Genomic DNA, 25,356 nt, shown 5'->3' with positions numbered 1-25,356 from the left:
ATGTCTCCAGAACCACAAAGAGTGGTACAAAATGAGAAGAAAAGAAAAGATGGAGATGAAAGGGAAGATGAATTCAAGGATATGGGGCAAACACTATTTTTGCAAGAGTTCCTCAACATGACCATATCCACTCTCAACCTCAAGACCTCAAAGAAACAGCAAGGCAAAATGCATGACTTGGATGATATATTGTTATTTCTGGTGTAAGCATCTAAATTTGTCTCGCTACACATCTCTTTTATTTAATAAAATGATGTTTTCATTTCTATTTTTTTAAACCAAAACATAGTAATGATCCTTCTGTCTGTATTTCTGGTAAGGGAATTTGACCCAATGTGAGTCATAGGTTGTCTAGTAAAGTTCTAAATCACAGGTTACCACTCCCTATCATTACATAATAAATATACCTGGCAGTAAAAATTATGTCTTTCTTCAAATCTGAGCAGTCAATTTAAAATAACTAAATATTTAGATAGTATTATTGCCATGTTATCAGTCTTGAAGTAATGTTTTTTTTAAAAAAACATTATCATTTATAATAGACTTAACCAGACTTTAACCACCTATTTGTGTCATTTTGTATCTGAATTTAAAAATGGATAGTAAGCTAGAGTTTTTTTTTTTTTAAAAAAAACTATATCGCCACATAAACAAAGTAATGCAAGTTAGAATTAAGATTTCCAGGGGTTTTTTTAAAAAGGCAATTGGACTTTTTTGATTTTTTCCTTGAAATCATTTAACTTCTCATCCTAGAAACTTCCTTAGTTTTGACTGAGTGGTTTGAAATGGAAAAATTATATTGCTTTGAAATCATCTGGCTGTTAGCACTCCGGAGTTCAGTCGTTGGCTTTCTGGGAGTTAACTCAGCGACCAATAAGTTAACTCTCAAAGAGCTGGATCAATCTTCAGAGTGCTGGTGATCAGATGACTGCTAACGAATATAAGTCTTTCCATTCCTCACCATTCAGCCAGAACTGACAAAGCTTCTTGGCTGGGAAGTGAAATATTTTCAAAGGAAAAAACCCAAGAAAGTCTAGTTGCCTTTTGAAAAATACTTTTGGACAACCATGACCTGAATGATTGAAAATCTTCATATATATTTAACAATTAAAATGCCAATAAGTACAAATTTTCATTGAGATATTAGACACCTAATTAAATATATAAGACTACATCAGTTCAATGGAATAACCTGAAAAATTACAAAATTGTTACAAAATAGATGTACATTTGGGTATACATAATAAATATCTCGTAATATATCATCAGTACATAGTAACAGTTGGTATCCAGTTCTAACCACTGTTATAATTTTGCCTAATAAAGCAGATCAGTAGTTCCAGATTTAAAATATGTCAATATGAGTGCCATTAAACGTTTAGTACATAAAGGGATAGTTCCGTGTCTAATTGTCTAATAATGGGGATAAAGTGTCACATAAAATAAAATTAAATAAGATATTATTCATATTTCCATCAAAAATGTTTCGCAAATGTATGTATCAAAGACATTTTTTCAGTTACTATTTTTACACACAGACTCACATAGAGAGACAGGGACACACAAATGCAAACAAACACAATGTCAATAAGTTATGATACCCTTGACATAAGTGTTTTAGTTTTATAAAATTAGATTGTCTACGATGGATAATTAAATATAACATTATTTGTATCATTTTCCAAAATTATAAGATTAACAAAAAAAATAACACTAGATGAGTAATTTACTGAGCATGGGTGCTACTGTAAAACATTGCTTTATTCATATTGGAAAGACCATTCAAACAAAGCTTTATAGTAAAAATTCCACATACCTGTTTGCTTTCTGTCAATAAGCTGAATTTTTTTACTGATGCAATAAAAAGATTGATCAAGTGATCAAGTTAAATGAGAGGTTTAAAATTCAGCTGAATTTGTTTTGTTTTTTTCTTATTGTTTTTGAGGTATTTTGAGATATTGTGTTCTTATTTTGCTTACCTTTCTTATCTTTTCTAATTTACTTTTTTATACATTGAAGCAATAAAAATAAATATTACATCAGAATCATTACATATTTGGTCTTGGGCATTTTTTATAGTAGAAGTGGTGTGATATTGCTGTAATTGTTTCAGCCAAGAGACTAATAATTTAACAGTCTTTCATCTAGTTCCCAATATCTTTGCTTTATATGATTCAATTAATATTTTGTTTCAAGTGCATAAAGGGAATTAAGTTAGTTTCAACACACATAAAAATTTTATATTATTCTGATATAGCACTCTCGAATATGTACTCAAAGGATCTTTTCCTTTTTCTACAAATTTTATATTCATGTTTAACTTCTTAATTTTCAAGTTCCTGTTCAATATAAGAAATTATACAACCATGACCAAAAAAAACCCCCAAACATTTGCAGAACGTTTCATCTAAAAGAAAAAGAAAAGCTTCAAACTTTTTCTGCATATGACATATCAAATGTAATTTTATAATAAAAATAGCATTCTCCAGGGAAACAGGTTCTGGGTGAAGTCTTATGGCAGGGATGGCGAACCTTTTCGGCACCAAATGCCTAAACCAGAACACCCGTGCATGTGCACGTGTGCGTGTGCTGGAGTGTCGGCAACCTGAAGACCAGGTGGCCGGCACACGGATACCTGTTTATTGGCCATTTTTCCACCCGTTTTCAGGCCAGTTTTTCACTGGTTTTGGCAATTTTCAGGCCATTTTCCAGTGCTCCGATGCCTGCAAAAATCAGCTGGCTGGAAACCAGAAGAGCAGCTGGCAACGGAGCATGTGCCTACAGAGAGGTTCACCATCACAACCTATGATATTTTAGACATACCCATCTCTGTGACTCGCAAAAACACTAGGGCAAAGATTGGCAGCCAGAAGGCAAATCCTGGCCAACAGAATTCTCTCTAGTGAAGAAAAGATTAGGAGATCATGCACTTGTGTTTTTGATATCAACTTCTTGCAAGGAGACTACAAAAAGTTTTTTCTAGTTAATCATAAATAGTGAACCTTGAGACCTGAAAGAGTATTATTGTGCTTAAAATCACCATATGGCCGTTATGGACATATGACTCACAGAAAACCTCATTTTCTTAAACTCTTTTGCATACAATTAATTTCTATTGTAAGAGCGAACTTCTGAATAGTAGGAAGGAGTAGAGACACTTGTTGAATTATCTTCTTTTCAGAATTAAGAAAAAAATACCTTAAAGGATTTTAATTTAAAAGAAAAATATCTTAACAATATTTTAATTTAAGAAAGTTTCAAACAGTTAAAACTTTTCTAGTATACACACACATACTATATCTATCTACCTACCTATTCATCCATCCATCTATCCATCCATCTATAAATAAACTCTAGCTACAAAGAGCTAACTGATACTAAAGACAGAAAAAGACAAAGCTGGAAAAAAGAGCAAAAATTGTATTTTAATTTCATCTATTAATTGACATACTTTCACTGTTATCTTAGTGGCGACCACAAGAAAAACAGCAAAAAATAAGAAAAGTTTGCTAGAACCGCTTACAGATAAGGATATTTCACCTAATTTATTGCAGAAAATGTCTGATGAATTTGGCAAGAAGATGATATGATGGTTGCCAACAGTTTACATGTTTTTGGCAAGAAAATAAAAGACGCATGTACAAAAATAAAACAGACATGAAAGAAGGAAGTTTATTCTTCTATAGGACAATTGGCTGGAGATGTACAACAAATTACTGACAAAATGTACATTTTGGAAAGTAAGACAGAAATTATAAGTAGAGAAATAGACCACAACCTCTTTTTAACTTTTTAAAGTAAAAATTGCTGTTTTAGATGGAGATTGAACGAGTTTTTGTTGCAAAAAGGAAAAAAAAGTTAATGAAAGATTGTAAGAGAAGTTAAAATGTTATTTTAAACATTACGTTAAACTTAATAAAGGCACAGAGATAAAAATGATCTGAGAAGGAAAATTTTTGTAAAATATTTTTTATGCAACGAACAATGCATATAAAAAGAAAAACCAAGATAAAATCCATGTTATTTTGGATAAGAAACGGAAGTTTTTGTAAAAAAATAAATAAATCCACAAAGATAACAACTGTTACTCACCAAATTACGTTATAGAGACAACTATCTACATTAACAGTGAGATCAGTGGTAGGATTCAAAATTTTTACTACTGTTTCTGTGGACATGGCTTTGTGGGTGTCACTTTGTAGGCAGGGGAAAGATACTGCAAAATCCCCATCCCTTCCTGACCCCACTAACTTGCTTTCCAGCTCTGTTCTCTTGTTCAGGGTAACAAAAGAAAAGATAAGCTGCGAGGCTGGGAGATAGCGAGGGCAGGATCAGCCTATTTGTCAGTTCTCTGAATTACTCAAAATTTCTGCTATTGGTTCTCCAGAACCTGTCAGAACTAGCTGAATACCACTTCTGACTGAGATGTAAATAAAGATAAATTCTACAAAACGAAGAAATTTTGAATAACAGACAATGTGAATATGTGAAAATGTTTCATCATTCTCCAGAGAAGTACATTGTATTCCTATTCAACAACTTTCAAAGAAAGTTCCTTACTCCCAGGTCCATCACCTTGTTATTTTCCCATTGTTCTCTAAATGTTAAGTGTCTGCTAAGTGATGAGGAATTAAAATATTTATGTAGGATTGGACATACAATCATCCTGTATACTGGCAGCAAACAGGTTATAGGCTGACTGGAGCCTCCACTGAACTGAAAATGGTCTGTGATATTCCATTAATGGTAGAATGTTTGTTTTAAAAAGCAGCACATATTAATATTTAAAGTTTTCACCACTCAGCACATACCTGTAGTATAAGTGTACTTCCTGAGATATTAAGAAGACAGCTGATAATGGTAGAAAAGGATTAATATATTGTGGAAGTATACTAAATACTTCCACAGTATACTTTGCTACAACAGCAAATATATCCTTGCTAAATATTCTTATGGCATTTGTCTAGACAACACTTTCCATAATAAGCTATTTCTGTATATATTTATTTCATTACCAGTTGCCTTATAGAGAAAATAATCTCTTGCACTTAAGGTAACAAATAATTGGTAACATGCAGAGAAAAGCCACAACTTACTTTCCATCCCTAGGCAACATCTCTCAGTTCTCTTATATTCTCAATATGAGGAGATAATGAAAAGGTGAGCAAGCAGCCTAGGTAAAAATGATGCGAAAAACATTATGAAATCCCTGGTATATGCCAGGATGTTTTGAATGTGTACCTTGCTGTTTTCCATTACAATTGTTTAGATGAAACTGTTCAGTAATATAGGAATATAATTTGTGGAAATTTGATTCTGAATTCAATATAAAATTTGGGAGATCTAAGTTCTAGTCCAACATTAGGCACAGAGTCAGTTGGATGTCCTTAAGCCAGGCACTATCTACATCTTAAGGCTAATCCTATTCATATCTTTCTAAAATGTCTAGATGATGCAATGGAAATATTGCTTAATGGCTTTGACAATGGTACCAAGCTAAGTGATTGCATTATACCAGGGACATCAAACTCGATTTCATTGAGGGTTGTTTTTGATCTCAGGTGGCCAGGGTAGGCATGGCTGGCGTAGGCATGGACAGCTTGACATCAGTCATGTTGGGAGCACTTGTGGTGGCCAAGTGCAAAGGCAGGACTTCTCTCAGACCCTCCCAGATCTGACCTGCCTTACATCATAGAGAACAAATCATGATTCACAATTACTTCAACAGGCTTGAACAGTGGGCCAAATCCAAAGGGGATAACATTTATTGTATAAAGTCTTACATCAAGTTAGGTACAAAAATTCAGTACCTAACTTGCCAGCAATAAGTGAAAGAAGTGGACTGCCAAATAAACAAGAGATAGTATAATGTGACTGCTAAATAAGCTTTAAAAAAAAGTCAGTGATAAACAATATCTTCAAAGGGATAACATTTATAAAGGAAAAAGGAAAGAATAACATACTGTCCTTTTTGGATATCCTCATCAACAGAGGAAACAATGTCAAATAAGAAGCACTAATCTATTAAAAAACAATAGTAACCAAGTAACAGTCACAACATGGTTACTATTGATTTTTTTTTGATAGAATCAAATAGTGTCTGTCCACTGTCCATAGCACAACCTATTCATGTTATGAAAAAGATAAAGCACCATACATGAAAAATATTTGAGAAATAACCACACATTATTACAACTACATGGTATCACTGCAGCACACAAACTAACTAACCCCTTCAAAACTTAATTAATTGAAATAAATAAACCAAAGGTTCCAGTAGCCCAAGAAAAAGGGAGTCATCTTCAATATATAATAAAAGGAGTTTAACTGCCAATATGTAGGACAAATAGTCTAAGAGTAGCAGGACACATCCAATAATACTAACCAGCAGTCAGAAGATACAATGCAAACGCCTTCATCCAACAACACATGGACAGATTTAATAAAAGCTTCAACTAAGAAATTGTAAGCATCCTAGATCAAGCTAAATACAAAATCATTATATAATTTTTGGAAGCTTGTCATTCAGACAAATTAGTCATGGAAATAAACCATATTTATACATCATTAAAAAAAGTAATAACAACACTAAGAAAGAAACTAACAGACCAGAACACATCTTCTCCAGCAACCAACACCCAGATAAGCAAAAATTAACATCAAACAATCAAGTGGATAATAATAATTTAATCAAGGAACTATCAAGGAAAAAAACCACACCAAAAGTGACACTGCAAACAGCTAAGGGCAGAAAGCACAAAGGATTGCACAAGTCAATGATGCATTAACATCATCAGGATGCATTAACGAAGCCATTCTGTCAAGATTACAAGATATAATAGTTCCACTGAATTTTGAACTAGTTCGTCAACATTTGGAATATCATGTCTATTTCTAGGTATCATGCTTTAAAGTATTCATGAAAAAGCTAGAGTGGGTTTGATTGAGAATCTTCAGAAACACAATTTATTTTTTTAATTTAAGGTAAGTTTTTTTCAATCTTTGAGGAAGACAAAAAGATTTAATTATGAGTTTAAGTGGGGGATATATAGTGAAATAGTAATTATAGTACTGGCATTAGATATTTTTAAACAGATTGAGTGACAAAATTGACTTGAATTTAGGACTTTGAAATAATTATAAGAATCCTTTCCATTAGATATATGCTTACATCTGGAAATGATAAAATATCTTTGAAGGTTTGTCACTAGAGATCAACAGGAGAAAATAAATTTATCAATTGATTCATTAAAATTCCAGAAATAATTTTAAATTATTTTATTTCATGGGAAAACCAGATGGTGCTATTGAAGACATATAAGCTCCCATTGAAGAAAATTTAAATCAATTTAAGTATAATCATTATTGTCATTGTACTTAAATACAATGAAATTTGAATGTGATTTAAAAATAACAACCTACAAAAAAGATGTACGGAAAAAAATAAAAGAGTGGATTTACAAAAAGATGAAATGCTGGATTTACAAAATAAATTGATTAATAATACAACAATTATAACTTTCTCTATCTCTCTTTCACACACACACACACACACACACACACACACACACAAACCCTAGGGAGTAATGCGAATTACTTTTATACATTATGTTTACAAGAAGGATTGGTTAAAATTGTCAAAAAATTCATGAGAAGAGAATGAGAAAATGAATAGTGAAAACTGATGTTTTTATACTGCAATTACAAAAAGGACGTTAAAAATGCTGATGATTCTGACAGAAGACAAAAATTGAGTATGGGAAAAATGTAGATGTTATGATTGTTTGAAGAGACTAAAGAATGTTAGGAGAAAGAGGAACAAATTTAAAATTGGTTTATTTGATTAAGGTTAAAATAAATGGCCTGCTATCTTAAGTAATGTTTAATCACCTTATGTTGACTAGAACCATAGGATTATATTTTATGCTGTTTGTTATTTGTGTTTGTTTTGTTTGTTATTTATTTTAAGAGACAAGATGGAAGTATTGCTTTAAATAGAAAAGCAGATTAAAAAAATAAAAATAATGATTCAAACTTGATTTATTAGATAGTAATAATTATGTTAGCCATTCTGATGGAATTAATGGAATTTTGCTGATTAAGATGGAGTGATAAGATTTGAAAAATTGGTTTGTAGAGAAGGAGTAAGAGAATCTACGAAGAGGTGGTTGCTCTTGTTTTAAAAGATGGTAATAACCTCTTAATGTTAATCACACTTGCTGCGGATGAAGGGAGAGGTTTCTTATTTTCTTTCTTTCATCACTTTATTTTTTTATATTTTCCATATTTTTACTCTAGGTTGTATTAATTTTATCTGTATAACATAAGGTTTAATAAAAAAAGAAGATTTAACACACTGGGGTGTTTAGTTTAAAAGAGGAGACTGCGTGGAGAAATGACATTGGTCTAGAAATATTGAAAAGTTATCACAAGGAAGAAGATGAAGCTGTTCTCAAACTAAGAAATTGATAAGGAATACTGGTTTGAAAGTATAACGACAATCAGAATGAATATTAGGAGAACTTTTGTAATGGTCAATGCTGTTAAGTAGTAAAACCATCTGCTTAAAACAAGTTTATAAATAGGAACTGGGTGGCCAGTGTATAAATTGATTTAGTGGACAGTTGAACTGGCCAAGGAGATAGATTAAATGGCTGTACAGTCCCTTCCAATTCATGAATTCTATTATTTTATTTCCTGTTTTATTTATGTTAGCATTGATATTAATAGGATATAATTTATCGATGAAGTAGAATATAATTTATGGCACTGTAAATTACAGGTGAATCATAACTGCATCTTAGCTTTAAAAAATCATATGGAAGAATTAATATCTTAATATGTTTCAAACATTTTTCCTTTCTTGAGTACAGAATGTACATCTAAGTCTTTGTTCTCCTTCAATAGATTGTATTGCTGAAAATGTGCAGAATTTGAATGAATATATATTGAAGGAGCTGTTTGGATTGAAGAGAGGTGACTACAGGCATGACACAAGGGTACTACAGACAATCTTCTTCAATTGATATTATATTGTGAGGGACACTGATGAAATTTACTGATGGCACAATATACAAAAGGGGATAAGGGAAAGGTCAGTCAACAGAGAGAGGACACAATGCAATTCAGGAAGCTTTAAAACAGTATATATATAAGGACAGGTAACTAGGTTATGTAGTTCCATGTTCAGAGTGTAAGATAGTAAATCTGAAGGCAATATGTATAAAAAATATTAGAAATCAACACAGCTTATTTGAATTGCAAACACATGCAATATTCTAGAGTTCATAAATAAATATAAGACAACAGACTTTTCTTCTACAAAACTAAAAAGTAGAAAGTATATTATTTGTAATGTAGTACATATGTCTTGTAAACAGTTTCAGTTTATTGCAAAGATAAAATTATAAATCATGATGCAAGAATTAATCAATGTAAAATGGAAAGTTAGTTATTTCCCAAATATGAAATGAAGTAACTGGATGAATATAGAACACATCTATGATTTTGAATATATTTCCTATAAAAAGTGCATGAAATGTAATAGAGTAGGTTGAATAACACTGAAGTTCTATAAACTTATAACCTCATCAATTACATAAACTACCTCATGCTCTTGTTAAGATATATGTCTCTGTCCTGACTGTTGTATCAGGAATACTGTGGTTTGATTCAATATGAATGGTGTTCCCATAGCTGTACAATTATACCTACCATATTTGGACTGTAAAAGCTCAACAACTAGTAGGTAAATTCTCTTAAGAATGTTTACATGACTACATTAGGTTTTTCAGTAAAACATTTACTGATGTCATAATCAAATACATATATTTTGCTGCTGGCCATCTTCCAATTTTTCTTCCTTTAACTTTCCCCAACAGAATTCCCAATAACGGGGGATCTTTGGATGTAGTTGCTGAATGCCACGTTGGTCTGTAATAAAACTGTCTTGATTTGTATTTTGGCTGTCCCCAAAGGGGGCAGTTCCTTTCTTAGAGCTTCACATTGCTAGGTATCAGAAGTGACATGCGTCCTGATCCTAAGAAAGTAGAGATAGGTAGTTGTTGGTAGTGCTATTCCACTTTGTGGCTGTCCACTTTGTGATTCTAAAATACTTGGAAGCATTCTAGAGGCACTGCCGTATAGATTGCTGGGTGCAAGACTGTTAAATTGGACTTTAGAATTCAGTTGTGACTGTTGCTGCTGTACCTGGATAGCAAGCTTGTTGCCTGAGTGCCATAACTTTGTGACCAGGCTAGATGTGGAATTCCCCAATTTTATAGTGGGGAATTCTGCCATGATGGCGAAGTGGTTAGAATGCTTTACTGCAGGTTACTTCTGATGACTGCCAGCTGCCTGCAGTTCGTCAGTTTGATTCTCACCAGTGTAAGGTTGACTCAGCCTTTCATCCTTCTGAGGTTGGTAAAATGAGGAGCCAGATTGTTGGGGGCAATATACTGACTCTGCAAACCACTTAGAGAGGGGCTGTGAAGCACTGTAAAGCAGTATATAAGTTTAAGTGCTATTGCTGTTTTACCTGTGTGTAATCAGATATAGCTCATGGCCACTATAACAGCTATGGGCCTGTTGCAAGTCATCTAGTACATAGTACATGTAATCTGGTCTTTATGTTGGTGCAATGACAAAGTTAACTGGATTTGGAGGACCTGGTGATTTCTCCCCTGTCGTCATATTACAGTACTCCTAAAGTCCTCTGATGATACCCATTCCTTTTAATTCCAAGGAGGTTGTGCCTATTATACTGGTCTGATCAAGGAAATTAATGTATTCAATTAAGTTTGCAGAGGAACTTGAAGTTATTCTGAACACCTGCTACAAAGTCCTAACAGCTACTATAATGAGATGGTAATTCAGACTTGAATTGTACCTGAGCACACTTCTATCTCCTGAGTATTCTGGAACTTCCACTGACTCACAGAGGATCTGAGGATGTGGAAGAAAAGATGCCTACAGTAAAACATCACTGGAGAATTACAGAAGTGAACTTTGTCAAACATGGGCAAGCCATGCTATTATGGACTACCTTGTGATGGTAAAGGTGGCAAAAGGTCAGTAATTTTTCAATGTTATTGCATTTGCAGATAGCCACCCAGTGATACCTTAGATGATCAAAGCCCTACTGGGAGGAAATTTGGGGGTCCATCTCTAGGGTTATTGTGAGAAATATGTTTGGTATCTGATGGGTCTGATCTAGTTGGACTTTGGGCTAAAGCCAGTCATGTGGAGAATTGAGAATGGAAAACATTCTCATGGTTTGCAGTTCATGGGTCAACTATGTTGACTCATGTCTCTCTCAGTTGGTTAAGGCCACCCAATAATAATAGCCAACATCTTAAGAAACCCCGAAGAAAAAATCCAGCTAGAAAACCAAGAAGTCTACGAAATACCATGCAAAATCTGCCCTGCAACATACATAGGACAAATGAACAGGAGAATAAATGCATGCATCGCAGAACACAAATATGCAGTCAGAAAAAAAGAGAAAAACTTCCTCCCTTTTCCAGCACCTTAAAGCTACAGGACATGAAATTAATTTTGAAGGAACAAAATTAATCTCCAAAACTGAACACTTAAACAAGAGAATAATTATGGAAGCCATCGAAATAGAAAAACACCCCCACAACATGAATAAATGTGACGATACCTCCCACCTACCAGACGTCTGGAAACCAGCCCTAGTCAACAAATGAGCCCCACCCACTACCCAAGTCATTACAACACAAAAGAACAACGGACACACAGCCAGCACCTCAGCCACACATGATGATACGAAACAGCCGCCCAATCTACAAACATCAACTCCATCTACCAATCAGGATGCAACTACACAACCAATCAACCCAATTAGAATGACAAAGCCAGAACCCACTCCTCACCAAGATTTATAGAGAGACAGCAGCTCTGACCACGCTTTACTCACACAAGCATGAAGCCAAAAACACCAGCCTAAAGATGGCAAGTGGGACCTCGCCGAAACGTCGCCAAGATAATCTCAATCTTACACGGGAAAAGACCCAAATACAATAAGACCAATGTGTGTGTGTGTGTGTGTGTGTGTGTGTGTGTGTGTGTGTGTGTGTATTCACAGATTTTCACGGGTGTAGGTATGCTGGTCTTGTTGTATTCGGGTCTTTTCCCATGTAAGATTGAGATTGTCGTGGCAACGTTTCAGCGAGGTCTGAATACATATAGAATACATATAGAATACATATAGTTCTATACATATAGAACACATAGCAGAAAAAAGTCTCAAGAGTTAATAAGGTTGATACTATATGGTACAAAGCTATTGCAGAATCTAGTTTTTCTGTTTCAGATATTGTGAAACTTCCTCCCAGTAAAAAACCCCACAGTCATGGGGAGGATAATATGAAGGGATCCTGACACTACCAAAGACCCTGCTCAAACATCACTTATATACTATGTCCTGGTTAGAAGGAAGTGAACTTCCAATAATCTTTTCTGCTGTGCTCACCACTCTATCTGAACAACTTCCTGTCCAAAACAGTAATACTTCCAAAGCAACAAGTAATACAATATTTTCATTTATTTCTCTATAGAAATATAAGGATAGGGAAAGAATGATGTGCTTTTTTATATGATGCAGAAAATGCAGGTACTGCTATGCTAATGTCATCAGTCTCACTGCTTAACAACCAAGCTAACCTGTTTATCAGCTGCACACCCAGACTTGATACCACCTTCACAGTTGAATTGTTAATACATAGAGGTGAGTGGTTGTGCCTGCCTTTTCTGAAATTGACAAAGGTCTCTTTGGTTTTTCCTACATTTAAAACCAGGCTGATTTTAATCAAACACTATTGTTTCATTCAATGATATTGTTGATAATGTGATTTTAACTTTAAATTCTTTCATATACCTTATAGCCCTTTTAAGAAAAGAAGTAGTCTAATGCCTCTTTCAAGGAAATGTCAATTATAGCCTGGATCACTATCAGAGGACAATCTCTGCTCCTTCACCAGCTAGGTAGGAGATCAGGGGTCAAGAAGTGGTAGACTTAAGATAACAAAGGTTCCTATTTATTTCTTCAATAAATAAACTGTTTATTTCATCAAGATCCTCAGATTCTACCAGATAACTGAGAATATACTACCTACAGCATATTTCTGTTTCCAACAGCCCAACTTCCAACTTGCACTTACACTTCTTCTCACTGGACTGACAATTGAACTCAATAAAATTATTCAATTTCCATGTCAAAAATAGACAGTTGAATAGCAGCTTTTAACAACTTGAGTGTGAATCAGAAATTCATAGTATCAATGTCAAGGACATTTCTTAGAATTAATTAATCAAAATTCTATTATTTTATAAGGTTTATGGTTTCTCTATACTAGTATGTGCATTGTTTGTATGCATACAAAAAAGCCAAGCTAAAGCATTTAAAAATTCACTTCGGTAGTTAAATGTAGGTGGCATTAAGACACTCTAAATGGAAACATTCAACATTAACTATAATTGTACCACTAATTACTAACCTCCAATTTTCTTTATGTATTAAACATATCCCAATCTTTAAAATATGAAATATAAAAGATCAGACATGTAGTGAGATTGTGCTATTTACAGAGAAACCTTAGCTTGTGGATTCCATTGACAATTTTTGAGTTAAGTACATCACATAAAGGCATGTTTTCTTGTCTCCATATTAGCATTCAGCAGAGTTGGGTGCCTGGAGGTTAAAAACAAGGCATTTTTGCATTCCAAAAGCAAACAACAGTAGAAGGAAGCTGGGCTTTGTGAGAGTGTTGCACTCTGAATGCCTTTGTTCTTGAAAAGTTTCTCTTTTGAGTATAAGTAGTGCCTTGAAGTAAGACAACCATGTTATGGTGGAGGAAGGGACAAAATTATTCCAATAGTATAGAAACTGATGTCAATTCCATATTTTATTCATCCCACTAATTACTAATCTACCTTTGTCTCAACTTAATAATCATTAGATGAATTCTGTCTAGAAATTCTTCCTAATAGCTTGGTTTGGCAAAGTAGCTAAGTATGTAACTCTGAATATCCATTTGAATCCCTGAATGATTGCAAGAAAAGAGTAGAGTATGTTCCTGTATTCTAGTCTGTTTTGCATAGTAGTTCATAATAAATACAATCTTTCGTTTTTCCTTTATTTGAGCTGTGATTATGAACAGGAACATCTGCAAGGTAAAAATTAATGTAGTGCAATATCCACAGGGTTCAGCCTACAGCTGGGAAAACTCAGTACAATTCCTGCTTGTGATGGAGCTCATTGGTTGCATTTGAGGGAGTCATTATCTTAGCTTAACAGAACCTAATGGGTCATGAAGCTAAAGGGTATGCCATCTTAAGTTCCTTAGTGGGGAGATCGGATATGATGTGATAAATGAATATTGCTCTGAATTCCATGAAGAAGCAACTGTAATTTTAATTTGTCTTCTTAACTTAAAGGTGGTGGCAGCTAGTGGTGAGAAACATGTATACATTGCTGAACCACAGATCCTAACAGATGCAAACTGCAAAGTCAATTTAAGGATATTGATACTTGTAATCTGACTATTTTGTAGACAAATTCTCCACCCGTGTTGTGCACTGGATGCTTTTTCCTTAGTATTAGATAGATTTTACATCTATTTACATTTTGAATTGTTTTAACATTTTTTTTTGCACTTTTCCTAATTCTTTTACAAGTTACATTGATGTTGTAAGCAATAGTTGGAGCTGAAGAATCATTTCCATACAATCATCAGGGATTGAAATGGACAATGATTCCCAATAATAGAAAAAATGATAGGCAATTTGATCCACTACTAACATGTAATGTTAAGTCTTCTAAACTAGAAACAACAGTACAAAGGATAGATTAATCCAAAGGTAGTAAACACATGAAACTTTCATAATCTCCAATCCTTGATAATGCTAGCTGTTCTGTTCCCCCCCCCTCCTTGATGGCTCGTTAACAAACGCAGGCAGACAAACTTGAAAGGACTTCTGTCTTTATCAGTTTTCAGTTCAAACTGGCTTCGAGCCCAGAAAATAACATAAACACAAAACTCCGATAAGAATTCAAAACAAAAGCTCTTACAAATTCGGCAGTTCTTCCGCAGTCTTCACAGATCAGGTTTACATGAAACACCAAAGCACTTGTCCAAGTGTAACAGGCATAAATCACGATTAGTAATCAAACAATCTTTTACCAAACACGGAACATACGAAGGAACGAAGGAACGTATGTTGACTCCAGTAACTGGGGCGTGGCAGCATCAGTCTTTTTATCTCCAAACTTGCGTCAAACCCGCCCCCAGCTGCATAATGAATCTTGATCCTGAAAAAGCTCTCAGCATAACTGCTGAGTCACAACAGCTAGCTAAGCAAAAATCTTCATTTTTGCGTTTACCTTTTGCATTTCTTTTTATTTTTAGCAATGTAATATATGGTTATGCATTTTCCTGACATGTATTTTGTTAGTTGTGACTATCAGGAAAACAATTGGTTCAGAACTAAGACATAATAGATAATTGGAAAGCAATCCTGCCTATGGGTGAAGCAGAATGTAAAAGATGGCTTCCTGAAATAAATATATATATATATAGTTATGTATGTGTATGTGTATGTGTGTGTGTGTATATATAACATTTGTAATTCTGGAATTTCCAGGGAACAATGGCAGACTGAAGATGGTTCTGTGAAAAGTAGAGCCAACGTTTACAGTTAAGAATAGGGAGCTGACAAATAGTTTGGATCCTTTGACCCTATTTGGAAAAAAAAAGAATGCAAGCTGTGCTTCATTTAGCTGCTTCTCATGAGAAGAATACAATCAACTCTCTCCAAAGGGTGAATGATGTGGAAACCAAGGAAATCTGCAAATAGAGACTTTCAAAGAACATCTAAGTTCACACTTAGTTTGCTAATCACTTTTGGAAATTGCCTGTTAACTATTTTGAAGAAGTTAGACACTTTCAAAATGAGAAGACTGGGAACACCAGATAAGTGCCTTCAATCCTTAATATAAGAAAATGAAGATGTATCTTTATAATCTTTAAGAATTTAAAATGAACACCAAAAAGCAAGATGTAATTGCAAATGGGAATGAACTTGTAGAGATGCCACCTGGGGTCATATAAGAGAGGATCATAGCTGCTTAACAGGCAGAGAAAGAGGATCAGAATAGATCTAACTCCCTTCCTGTCTATTCCTGTTTTCATACTGTTAAAAAGATATACTTTCAGACATACAAAGTTCTGTTAATTGAGCCATATAGTAAAGCAGAATTAGTTCAGCTGGTTGTGTTTTCTGTCTGGTTTACTCAAGAAACTGATCCTAGGAAAGTACTGGGAAAATTTTGGTGCCAAGGAAGCAGAACCTATGTCAAAGAAAGGACAAACTAAAGGAGCTTTCTAAATCTTCAGGTTTTGATTTAAATGGAATTTCCAGGATAACAATTGAATTAAAATAAAATCTTATTCAAAGACAGGAATGGGAAAAAGTGAGACAACAATTTTAATTCCTGTATTCATATGCTAGTTTAGATGCTTTGCCTCTTGAGTGTACTGTTTGCAAAACAGATGAATTTTCAAAAGTTGAACATTGAACATTCAACTTGCATTCTTAAAACTCTTGAAAGTACTTTTATTTTTCCCCCAACTCTGTAACATGTTTTGATTGTTTAAAAGTTTTTTTTTTCTTTTTTGGTAATTGTTAACATCAGTTGAGATGCTGAATTCAGTCCTATTTCTAGCAGACCATTTACTATTTGGTGATCTGATGGGAACAATGCCTTTTAACTCTCTGGAAGCTGTTGTTTCAATGTAAAATTGGGCAGCTGTGATAATTGTCTTTTCCCTCAGTAGTATTTCCCTCATATTTGCATTTCAATATTTAAAATTAAAAGGGGTTTCTAAATAAAAACTTTGACATTTGTTTATTTTTAAGGAAATAAGGGCTAGTACATCTAGCTATGTGTTTCACATGCTATACAAACAGAGGTTGCACAGTACCAATTATTTTGCTTTTTAAAAAAAATAATTTTACACAGCAATTGTTAGAATAATGCAGAGTACAAAGTCCCATCTCTCACACATGGCAAACACAGTGGGGAGAATATAAGGCAACTCCTAGAATAGCAGTAATGACTGTAAGAACTATAAAGCCACTATTCGAAAGGGACAAGAGACTGTGGCAGGAGTATTAGGCCTTTAGGAGAGTTGTCAGTCAACAGATACGGTTAGAAGGCTACCTCCTATAAATCCAATCCACATACATACTGTATATACTGACTGCACCATTTTCAGGGGTAGGATGTATTTACTGTTTTTTTCTGGGTACCAATTGCAATGTGTGCTTGGCTCTCTTTCTGTGAATAAATAGGCTTCTATTTGAAAGTTCATTGTTTGCCATCTGAAAAAAAGTTAACATTTGTAACTATGAGGATGGTGAGACATGATATCTAATAATAATTTCTCCATCCGTATTTCACTCATAAATGAACTAAATTACATCAGCCAAATGTTTACAGCAGGTTTAAAAAGATAATGAGAATGCAAAAGTTGAGTCTGACATCACAGCTTTGCAAATGATTTCTCAATGTCTTTCAAAATACCATAAATGTTCATAAAATTCACACGTATCCTAACTTTTTTATTAGAAAATAAAGTGTGTATGGTTTGTACAGAACTGCATTGATTTTAAACAATGGTGGCTGCTTCATTCAGATCCACCTTTTACATATAACTTGCAGTTCCTGTATTTTTATATTATACTGTTTATAATTTTTATTTTCACTTTTATGTAATAATATTAAAGACATATAACATGAAATTACTTTAGTAAAATAGCCAATAATTATAAGAGTCATTTAATAATTAATTTATCTTATTTTATTTCTAAATTTGTCTTTGGAAATTGATAGAAATGTATATAAGAGTAAGAGGTAAAATTGTACTGGTGCAGAACGTATGTTTAGAGATAGTAAAATGTAATTAATTAAGTAGGTGGATAGAAAGTGAATATACCACGGAGTTGAAAATGAATGTGAAATGATTGTGAGTATAAATGTAACTTGAAGGTGGTTAGCTGAAAGAATGAACAGATGTTGGCAGCAGTGAAGTTTAAATTTGAGACTCTTGTGCAATGATAAAAGAAGCTAGAGGATACTGGGACAGTGTTTAGCTGGGATCAGGTGGTGACATGTGTCAATCTTGAAGGAAAAATCTAAAAGATGGCAGTGAGCTGGAGACTGAAAAGTAGGGCAAACCTGGCTGGAATGCAGAATCCCAATCCTTCTGGTATTGTACCACAAAATAAAATCTTTTTCTGAAAAGCCAGTAACGGGACAAAAGATTAATACAAACTGAAGACAAATCAGAGTATTAGGATCTCTGTAGAAGAAATTTCTAAAAACAACTGCAGCTTTGGTGAAGGCAACTTTCAGTGCTGTGAAAATGACCGCAGGGAAATAAGCCCCCACTGAATTTACTCTAATGCTGACAACATCAAGACTTCAATAAATTTCTGAAATCACATTTATCCACTCAGCAGCAGCAGCAGCAGCAACAGGACAACCTGCTTTTCCATTCATGAGCAGTCCCGAGTGGTCGAGCAAGTGGCCAACTGCAACCGCAAAGCCATTTGAGTTTGCAACCACGGCCTGTCATGGCCATGTTAGCGCTTGCAAATCTACCCAGCTGCCTCTTCCCTCTCCCTATCCCCCACCAGCATCCACCCCAGTGCTCACAGCTACCTGACAGCCTTATTCTATGTGGGTGACCTGTACCCCAATGTCACCAAGGCCATGCTCTACAAGAAGTTCATCACAACCGGGCTTATCCTCTCCATCCATGACTGTATGCCATGAATTTTGATGTCATTACAGGCAAGCCAGTGCATATCATGTGGTCTCAACATTATCCATCTCCTCAAAAAAGTGGTGTTGGCAACATTTTCATTAAAAACTTAGAAAAATCAATTGATAATAAAGCTTTGTATGATACTTTTTTAGCTTTCGGAAACATCCTCTCTTGTCAGATCATATGTGATGAGAATGGATCCAAAGGTTATGGGTTTTGAAACACAAGCTGCAGAAAGCTATTGAAAAAATGAATGGAATGCTGCTTAACGCTCATAAAGTATTTGTTGGAAGGTTTAAATCACACAAAGAATGGGAAGCAGAGCTCAAAACTTTTGGAGAAGACATGGATGATGAGAGACTGAAATAACTCTTTAGCAGGTTTGGACCAGCCTTAAGTGTGAAAGTTATGACTGATGAAAGTGGAAAATCCAAAGGCTTTGGCTAGAAAAAGATGCCTAAAAAGCTGCAGATGAAATGAATGGAAAAGAACTCAATGGGAAGCAAATATATGTTGGACGAGCTGAGAAAAAAGTTGTAATCCAAACCATTGTCTTTTCTTGTAAACTATCAGAACTAGATTGGAAGGTACAAAAATCTTAGATATAAATAATACAAGCAAATATTCAATGTTATCCTTACAGAATCCCTATACTATGAAATCATATAGTGAGCTTGTGCTGACTGGCACCTGAACCTAGAACTCCCCAATCTTATTCAAAGTCTCTTCAGGAAATGGAATCAGTCAATTGATTCCAAATTGTTTTTGAAGAGTAGCTTAGATGTTAAATCACTTTTTAAAATTCAGTATATGATCCTATAATGTTTAAAATAACTAAGGCAGTAATACTTGGAAATAATTGCAAGCAACTGAGTATTTTACAAGACTCTTACATTGTGTAAAATAAATATTACATGACTATTTGGATAGTGAAATGACAGCATAAATTTAATAAAATTACTAAAACTGATGGGCAGTATTTGACGTCACAATGACACGACATGCAATCTTGAGGCTCCAGGATTGCTGTCGATATCTCTGTTCCTGGATGGTCCTTTTGGACCTAAACTGTTATAAAGGAACTGTGATAGAGAAGAGCATGTCCTGCTGATCTCAGGGGCATTGCAAAGCCCCTGATTGATCCAGGAGAAAGCTCTTTTTGCCAGCTACAAGAGAAGCAACCAAAATGGCTGCCAAAGGTTGGGACAAGCCTCTGAAACAGAAGCAGTACAGGAGTGTATCGAATTGGTGAGAAAAAATGTTATTATTACAGAAGGGAAAACTCAAAGGAATTGGAATTTAAAATAAAATTGAAGACAGAAGAAAACCAGCGGCGAATTAACTCTGGTTTAAGACAATCGTGTTATCTTTTCTACCTTAACTTTGTTTGTTTTCTATGGATGGACTCTTCACAAATGCCTCTTACTTTTAAACTGGACTGGTCTCTTTTTTCCTTCTTCCTTTATACTTTCTCCATTTTTTGCATTCGTGGATTAAAAGCTTCTTCTCTCATAAGGCTGGGATGCATCATAATTTTTACACTTTCTTTTCTTTTCCTCTCTCGGACAGAGAGGCAGAAACAGATGGAAAAGAGGTAACCCTGCCATCTAGTGGCTAGAGGCTTGGCTATACAAAGCTATGAGCTTTGTTTACTTAAAGGCTCAGTGAAAATGTTTTGTTGATTGGGTGTTCCTTTGAAGGAAAGAGAAAGCTTTGATTTGAAAAACTCCACTGAATTTGTTTGACCTACAAAGTCTTGGATGGTTTGGCAGTGTTTATAATCTGGAAAATGGCACAACATGAAGAAGAAAAGGCACTAACTTTGCAAAGAATTTTCTTAGAAATTCAAAAAGTTTTAATAATTACAGAGAGAAATGAAAAGAGACTTGAAATTATAGATCAAAATACAAAAAGTAATTGGACAGCGATGAAGTTTGAGGACAGAGCTGAGAAAATAACAGAGACATATGAAAGTGATAAGAAAATTGTTGACACTGACAGCAAACTGAGAGTGGAGAAAAATGACAGATGTGAAATATGGAAAGGAGAAATTGATGAACCGGATCTTAATTTCGGATGTCAGAAAATAGATGAAGAAAGGAGAGAAAATTTGGCAGAAATAATGAGAGTAATCTCGGCAAAAGCACTAATGATAACAAAAGTGAAACTGATAAAAAGAGCAGATAAAGAGTTTCGAATTCTTATAATGAACAACAAGTTCTTAAGAGAAGTCCACATAAGACTTATCAAGAAAACATTTAGAATACAGATATTGCAAATGGCAAGAGATATTGGACTACACTATCTCTGGAAGGATACAGGATGATGAAATGTCACAATAAATTTTAGTTAAATGTAGTTAAATTTTGAGTGCTATGTACAATGTAATAATAGCTATAGACAAATAAATGATAATTATAACAAAGCATTTATATATAATAGATTGATAATATGAAATTTTATACAATACTGTAAGTGAGAATATGGAGGTGATGTTGAAAAGCCTTTTTATAAAAGTTAAACACTTTTATATAGAATAGAATATAAAGATGTAATATCATTGGATTATTTCAGGATGATGTAATAAAATGTCATAATATAAATTTACTTCAAATTTAATATGCCTTATGTTGGAAAGATGCAATAATAGCTAGGCTTAATGGATGTTTAATAATTATATCAATTTGTATACATATATATTAGATTGATGATACTAATAATAGGGAAAACATGGAATTGGAAACTATTAGAGAATGTTATCAATGCTAAAATTATTGAATGACTTAGAATAGGAGGAAGCATAATAACAATGTATACAAATATATCTTGATTGCTAATATGTGAATTTTGATAAAATTCAAGTGAGGACTATGGAAAGGATACAGAAAGACTTTGTAACCAATCAACCCACTGTGTGTAATTGAAGAGGCTTTTATGTTATATGTGTTGTTTGTTTGTCTGAAAATAAAATTTTTATTAAAAAAATAAAATTACTAAAACTATACATAAACAGATACACATACTTATAACCTAACTATAGTAGTCTTCCAATAAATCTTACCATGATGGACTAAAATGGTAAATATAAATATGTTCAAACTATTGAAGCAAATTTTTTATGTTAAACCTTACTTTTAAAATCTTATAATATGTGTGTGTGTGTGTGTGTGTGTGTGTGTGTGAGAGAGAGAGAGAGAGAGAGAGAGAGAGAGAGAGAGAGAGAGAGAGAGAGAGAGAGAGAGAGAGAGAGAGAGAGAGAATGACTGAATTATAATTTAATCATTAGTATTTTATTTGTCTTCCTTTTTATTAATGTGATACTGTATATTGGGTAAATTAAGTGATACATTAGAGTGATCTATGTACAGCATAACTTACAACTAGAAGAGTTATTGAGGAAAAATCCCCAGAAAGAATTATAAAGATTTAACATGCTTAGAGAAATTCAACATGAAATTATATTAATTTATATCAAAGATGACCTAATTAATGCAGCATTATTGTTTTTACCTCACCTTTAATACATGTTTTGTTTTGCCAAGGTATTATTTGTGAAGCAATCACAATATCTATTTTCTCTAAAATTCTTTAATTAGTTTGAGTATAAGTCCAAAGGATTTTATTTTGAAATAATGCTGTAAAATATGTGATTTGGTTTTCTAAAGTAACATATTATACAAAATAAGACATTTTTAATCAGAAATATTATTGGAAGCAAAACAAAGCAACTAAACCCCCCAAATCCTCACATGAAAACAGCAAACAGCATATTAATTAGCACTGTGAAGGAATAGTTTGCATTGACATGCATTTCTGCAAAGCACACTTTTCAATCCACTTTGAGAATCTGCATAATTTCACTGTCCTGATTTCTAAAAGTAAATCTCAGCTGAACTGCTTTTCTCTCATACCAAGTTCTACATCTACCAATTCCAGGAGTAGAGTCACTATCTGACTTTTCCAGTTAGGATCTGTCTGAAACAAAACAACAGAAGTGCCTCACATTATAGCATAAAATGCTTTGCTGAATCAAAGTGCTGCTGCCTACACGAGCCTAATATGAATCTGTTACTAGGTGTTTTTTTTTATAGAGGGAGAGTCTGACAAGATGTTCACCCTTTTGCTCTATTTCATGGAAGCTTGCAAGATGTTATTTTCTACCTGCATTTCTATTTTCTCCAATTCCCAATATAATATCAAATTCATGCTGATTGGGTATTCTAGGAGCTTGGATGGATATATGTAGTTGACACTATGTGGACAAAAATGCCCCCTAGCCTCATCAAAATTGCAAGTTTAGATCCAGAAAGACATATGCTTGACAAGAAATCTAGAGTGTAGAAATGAGGAGTTTAAATCCAAAAAGTTAAGAATTTTAACGTAAGTGTAATACATTATTTGGTATTAAATAAATACAGACTTAACACACTCAAATCAATCAACAATGTTTAAAGCAGTCCTCAGAATGTATGTATATGCATTCATACACTCTTCAGCCAAGAAAATTTCCGTGGTGCCATCTAGTTCTAGTAGCTGGGACACAAACAGGACTGCTACAAAAAACATACGGATTGAGTAATTTCCAATAGTACTATAGTAAAGCACTAAGAAATTAACTCATGTGATTTCCCATTATACCACTATCTCATTAAGGATGTGCTTGTCTTTTCCCACATTCTGGATAGAAAAGTTGATTAGATTAGATATTGAATCTTCTAATTTGTAACCTACTGTACCTGAAAACAGGCAAGTGCTTTAGGGCATCAGGATATACTTTGTGCCAGTGTTAGCTTTATTTTCCAGCTTCCTTCCTATTGCTAGTTCAGACCAGTTCAACCACTTCATATTAGTCACTAAACCAGTGGTGTGATTCAGCCAGTTTGCACCAATTCTGGAGAACTGGTTGTTAACTTTTTGATCGGTTTGGTGAACTGGTTGTGGGAAGAAATCATTAGGGCATAGAACCAATTGTTAAATTTAAATCCCACCACTGCACCAAACCCAAGGAAGCAACACAGACCAGTTTGAAAAGTCAAATAGGAATCCAACAAGGAAATATTGTTAGCAGTCTGAAAAGGCAAGATCCAAAAATATCCAATAGAACATGTTTATGAATCAAAACAAAGATAGACATGAAATTTAACATGATTTTTTTTGGATAAATAATTAAATCTTTTCTTGATCAAGTAAGTGTGATACATGGGACTACCCTTTGGAAGACATTTGGAAGCTTCAGATGATTCAGATGTGGCAATTAGAAATATCTACTTTTCAGTGCATGCAAAACAACTGCTCCACAAGTTGCTTGGCTATGAACATGTTTTTGGGTGCCATTCAGGGTACTGGTAGTCACTTTGATATTCTTCATAATTTGATGCCAGGTTTCTTATAGAATTATCTCTTTCTAATTGTCTCCTCTGTCCCATCTGGTCCAGCAGGAGGAGCATTCTCCTGCTCCATTTGCTAAGAAGTATCAGCTAAGAGCTGAGGAAGAGAGAGACACTTTCTCTCTTTAATATGAATATCTCTTGTATTCTCTCCCCATGGAATAATGTTTCTCCAAATATTAGTTTGGCCTTGTTCCTGTTGGCCTTCTCTAAGGCTTTGGAGACTTTGCTCTATGTGTGAGCCTGGGACTTTGGATGGAACCTGTTTCTTAATTGTGCTGAATGATTAAATGAAGTTTTTGCAATTTTTCCTAGCTTCTGTGTATTTTATAATTGCTGTACATAGTGGAGGTTTTTTTTTTAGGTCTACCTAAAAATACATAACTCTAACCAGAGCTATGTATTTGAGATGGGCAATGATATCAATCTAAAAGAAAATTGAATAAACAAATAATGTACTGAAAAAAATAATTAATGTATTTCTACAAAATAAAAATTATTTTAAATTTTAAGTATTTAAATTTATTCTGTAGTCTGAAAAGAAACATTACTCACCAAAATAATTATAACATTTATCAAGGAATATCATTTGAAGATATTTTTCTCCAATAAATGTGCATGTGAGATATATTTAGATGCATATACACATTTCAAAAAGATTTACAAAATGAATTATGATGAATTATCATAAATAAAGTACCCTGTTTGTAATACTAATTGAATGCATGTATACAAAGATTACTCTTTCTTTATCAGTGTAATTGATAAGGCCTTAGGGTATCCAACTGGGTTAACATCCAGATAGTTGATTGAAGTTCATTTTATGAGTAGTGAGAGCTGAAAGGAAACTGAAAAGGTAACATTACCAAAAATCTAGCAGCCTGAAGATGCCTTCGTGTACATTTACGAACCATATATTTTAGGTTAGCTATACTAACTTCTATTTTAAATCAGGATAAAGTCAAGGTATTGATAGCTCCCTAAAAGCCTTCATTAATTCAGCTCTAGAGCAAGTGCCATGAAAACCTGTTTCTAGGCTACAGTAAACCTCAAAGATCATCTCATTTGACCCAATTTTGGAAGAGGTTGCATTATGGGAAAGTGAGAGAAAAGAT

General features: G+C 33.9%; 1 pseudogene; it reads left to right on the top strand.

Annotated features, from left to right (window-relative positions):
- Positions 1 to 23,195, top strand: LOC148044377 (polyadenylate-binding protein 1-like; annotated as a pseudogene).
- Positions 23,196 to 25,356: the final 2,161 nt, after the last annotated feature.

Source organism: Thamnophis sirtalis, unplaced genomic scaffold, assembly GCF_051295495.1.
Source record: "Thamnophis sirtalis isolate CommonGarterSnake01/CBP01778 unplaced genomic scaffold, rThaSir2_p1.2 scaffold_8, whole genome shotgun sequence".
In the NCBI taxonomy this organism is placed as follows: domain Eukaryota; kingdom Metazoa; phylum Chordata; class Lepidosauria; order Squamata; family Natricidae; genus Thamnophis; species Thamnophis sirtalis.
This window is presented reverse-complemented; position numbering and strand designations above follow the sequence as displayed.